Here is a 5,163-nt window from a genome sequence, read left to right on the forward strand (position 1 = left end):
AAAAAAAAAAAAAAAAAAACTATTTATTTCATGACTTCTCTTGTCCACAAAAAACAAGCAAAAATAGAAACTTGCTACAAAAAAGTCAACTTACTCCAAATCACACACATCCAAGCTAAATCCAACTCCTCCAAGCAAAATCCTGCACCTTATGAATACATCAATTTATCAATGTTTTTAATACTTTGAGGATTCCAGCCCAGGATGAAACTACTGGTCACTGTGAGCCATTGAACCTTTCATTTCCATTGCAAAATATACTTAAGTCTCTCTGTCTATATATGTGTGTGCGTGTGTGTGTGTGCGTTTGTATATATATGCACTTACATAAGTGGGCATATATATGTATGATATGTTTATTTATATGTGGGACTTGACCATTTCCCAGTGTCATGAATGTTAAAATATCTAGATTCTAATGACTCCTACAACAGATTAATGATGTGTGTGTGTGTGTGTGTGTGTGTGTGTGTATGTGTGTTGGCATGTGTATAGATAGATACATACATACATACATGCATGCATATATACATACATACATACATACATACATACATACATGCATGCATATACAACATATGTTTATAAGCAATATTAATAAAGACTAGCAGAGATACCCAGCATTGCTCAGGATTAAAATGGCATGGTTTTTATTGGTTTACTTGTTTCAGTCATGTAATTATGGCCTTGCTGGAGCACTGCCTTTAGTCGAACAAATTAACCCCAGGATTTATTCTTTGTAAGCCAAGTACTTATTCTATAGGTGTCTTTGGCTGAACCACTAAGTTATGGGGATGTAAGACAGCAACATCAGTTGTCAAGCGATGGTGGGGATACAATCACAAGCCATACACACAAATATACGCACTTGGGTGTGTTCAACCCCATATTTACAAACACTGGGAACCCACCTGACTTAAAAAGTTTTGTTGCTTTGAAGTCTCTAAAGAACTTAAAACTCAAAGAAAAATTATACATACATACGTACATATGTATGTATGTATGTATTTATGTATCTCTTCTATTTTTTAATTATTATAAATCTTCCACTGAGGAGGGAGCTAGTTTCCAAAAAAGATGTAGTTAACAGATAAATTCACATTTGAAATTTGAGAAATGTCTTGCATATTTTTACTGTTCCTCTCACAGATTGCACTTCTAATGTATGAATTAGCTGGTCAATTTCTCTTTCTGAAAATCCCAGTTTATCCAGATTCTCCTTAAAGCATTTACTAACAAAACCTCGTACTCCAATTATTATTGGTATGAATATGACTTCATAGTCTAGATACAAAAGCTGGAGGTTTTGAAGCAGTTGTCCATAGATATCCACTTTTTCTTGTATGTACATATGTGCATATGTATGTATATGTTGTATGTATGAATGTGCGTCTAAAATTACAGTCTGGTAATCATTTTAGTCCATGATTACAAAAGAATTTGATATTGATCACTGAATATTTTATAAATGTGTTGATTTGTATTTTTTACATCAAGGCCACTATTGTTTCATCAGAGTAAGAGTTCACTAAGCGTCACTAGAGAAGTTATGTTTCAGTACCTATAACCTCCTTCCCATCATCATCATCATCATCATCATCATCATCATAATCGTCACCATCACTATGATTGTTAACATGTTATTATTATTATGTTAATGCGCCAGACGAAATACTTAATGGTATTTCGCCCGTTGCTACATTCTGAGTTCAAATTCTACCGAATTTGAAACCATTATTATTATTATCATCATTTAAGGCTACAAGCTGGCAGAATTGTTACCATGCTGGGCAAAATGCTTAGTAGCCTTTCTTCCCTATTTATGTCCTGAGTTCAAATTCTGCTGAGACTTGACTTGCATTTCATGCTTTTGGAGTCAATCAAAAGAGGCACCAGTTGAGCACTGGGGTGAATATAATTGACTTAGCTACTCCCCTGAAATTACTGGCCTTGTGCCAAAATTTGAAACTGCTATTATTATCATCATCATTGTTATAGATATATTATCATTATTGTACTTTCCTAAAAACAGTAACCAGTGGAGAAGAGGGACTAACTTCTGACACTATTGATATGACTCATGATATCTCATACAGACAGGAATCGTTGACTGTTGATGAACTATGTTGTTGATGATGATGATGATGATGATGATGATGATGATGATGGTGACGATGATGATGATTTCAAATACATAATGATAAATAGATGAAAATAGCTCAAACAAAATATTGAATTATGAAGCCCAAAATTTTGTATAACAACTGAAAAATAAGACAAACTAAAATAAACTTTTAACAATTCAAATAATTGTAAATATATAAACTACCATATGTATGTATATATATACATACATACATATATATATATATATACGCACATACACACACACACACACATATATATACATATATATATAAATATAAATACATACATCTATATGTATATATATAAATACATATATATAAATATATATATGTAAAACACACACACACACACATACACACACACACACACAAATACATACATAAGTATATAATATGTAAAATATATATATGTATAATTAAAATTTAATCTTATAAATTGAGTAAGGCTTTCACATAAATTGAAGAAGCCATAAACATTTGTCCAACAGGAAAAAAAAATGTTCTGTAAATTATGTTACATATTTCTATTTTATTTAAAACTTAATGTAAAATGATGAATGAAACTGAATTCTAATCCTTACATTATAATTTCAAATACTGAATGTTAAGTGTATAATAACAGTTTTTGAGTTCCTTCCATATTCTCAATAGATCCATAATCATGTTATGCAAATAATCATTTTTACCAATATTATCAACTGTTAGTTTTATATACATGCTAGGTGCTATAGATTACAAGTTAAATTCGCAATAAAACCAGATTACAACCCATTCTGACTTTTTATTGTTATTACTTCACTTCATCTTGTTAGCCTTTGGAGAGGTAGAATTATGAAAAACTCACATTTCTCATAGTCTTAAAACTTTTAAGTTTCAAGCCTTCCTTTCTTAACCAAAGTGATTTTTTTTTTATATAAGACATTATAGCAGAATCATAGCTATTCAACAAAATCATACTTCTGTGTGGAAATATTTCTGAATTGGTTTGGTTGCATCAATCAAATTCTTTCAGCTAGGTAATCTTCCTTTGTTCCAAACACACATTTGTAGTTAGAGACTGTAGCAGCAATATAGGCAGAGTCCAAAACATCAACTCACTGCCTAAGAATTGAACCCAAATCATTATGTTCTGCTGTAAAAATAACTGGAAACATCAAAACAGGATTTTGTTTGAGATTGATGATGTTAGCAAGCAACTAACCATTCAAGTCCCTGGTAGATGCATTAAGCACATTAAGTACTTGTTTTTATCTGTGACTGGGCTGACCAGTGAAAACACAATTGCTGCAGCAGATGCTTAACTTGTTAGAATCTTGTAAACAACCTTAACAAATTTAGATAAACAACATATTGGAATGTCATTAAGGATTTTGTCTTTGGCACCTTTTCTTAGACAGACCATGGTGATATAATTAGTCACTTGTCATGACACAACTTAAGCTAACTAGTCACAGGAAAATTTGGCAACTCAGCTACAAAATTCAATAACTTCAATGATCCACTATCATTAGTGACACACATCTTGCACAGACAAGCATGAACTGACTCACTTGTATTTCTTCCTATCTTGTAGTCTATTATTACATGACAAATGGTTACAACTTTGTTTAATTGTTTTCCAAGATTAATTTCTATTTCTCAGTATAGTATCCTCATGTTTTATTTTTCTAATTGCATTCTGTTGTTATTAATAAACATGTATCACAAATATCTTCTGTTGCCCTGTTTTCTATACAGTTACATATGACCACATGACATGAACAAGGTATTAGCTTAGAAGCATCAGGTATAGACTAAAGTCTTCTTTCAATGCATGATTGCAGTAGAGAACATTGAAAATATTGCTCAGAAGCAATATGGATATCTCATCTGAAGTAAATCAACCTGAGAGATTAACAAATTAGATAATTGCATTCCTAATGCCATCCTGAATTGTAAAATGCTTTACAAAGATGTAAACAATATGAACCCTAACATTTCAAACAGCATAACATAAAAGTGTCTGAATAACAATATGGTTGTTATTACTAACATTAGTTTAAATATAAACAGATTTGCCAAGCATTTGTGCTTAAGGACTGTATTAATATTATCATATTGCACAAGGTTCTTTGATCCTGTGAGATCCTGTGTTAGAAATGGATTGCAGCCGAGTCAAAAATATTCAGGTGCTGAAAGACAAAAGGCATCTGATAATGACCAAAGACAATAGTTATTGAAACATGTATGTCTGTGTGTGTATATGTGAGAGAGAGAGAGAGAGAGAGAGAGAAATGAAATGTGGTAAAACACATCATAACTCCTCCATATTCCCCAACAAATTATACGTCTAGAAACTTAAACATTATTCTCTAGTGTTTACTTTTGTTACAGTTCCAATATCACAATATTACTATAAGGGAAACTAAACCAGGTATTGCATGATTATGAAAGAATTGTCACTGTACATCAAATATTAAGTTGTTGCATTAACCCCAGGTTAGTTCCGATCATGCAAACCTATGATCAAAAGCATTCCAGCCATAACCATCTCATCTTTTTTTTTAAGTTTGTAAACTATGTGAACTAAATTAACCACTGTGTTTTTACTTTATGTAAGGTTACAAGGATGTGACCTGAAGGATATTTCACTGCTATTTCTAACAGGTCAAATTACCACACAAAGTCCTGACCCCTTTCCTTCTTGGCCCATTCAACATTAAGTAGTTGTAACAGGTGAACTTGTATTGCATGAAAGAAAATGGTAAAATCAGAATGTGTATTATTTTATTCTTTTACTTGTTTCAGTCATTTGACTGCAGCCATGCTAGAGCACCACCTCTAGTCAAACAAATCGACCCCAGGACTTATTCTATCAGTCTCTTTTGCCAAACCACAAAGTTATGGGGATGTAAACACACCAACATCAGTTATCAAGCGATGGTGGGGGACAAACACAGACACACAAATATATACATACATGCATGCATACATATATATATATATATATATATATATATATATATATATATATATA

General features: G+C 31.9%; 1 protein-coding gene across 6 annotated transcripts in view; it reads right to left on the reverse strand.

Moving 5' to 3' along the window:
- The window catches only part of LOC106874475 (protocadherin gamma-B6), a 142,813-nt gene that overhangs the window by 83,169 nt on the left and 54,481 nt on the right, over positions 1–5,163 (reverse strand). The window lies entirely within an intron of this gene.

This window comes from Octopus bimaculoides, chromosome 14 (assembly GCF_001194135.2).
Source record: "Octopus bimaculoides isolate UCB-OBI-ISO-001 chromosome 14, ASM119413v2, whole genome shotgun sequence".
NCBI lineage: Eukaryota > Metazoa > Mollusca > Cephalopoda > Octopoda > Octopodidae > Octopus > Octopus bimaculoides.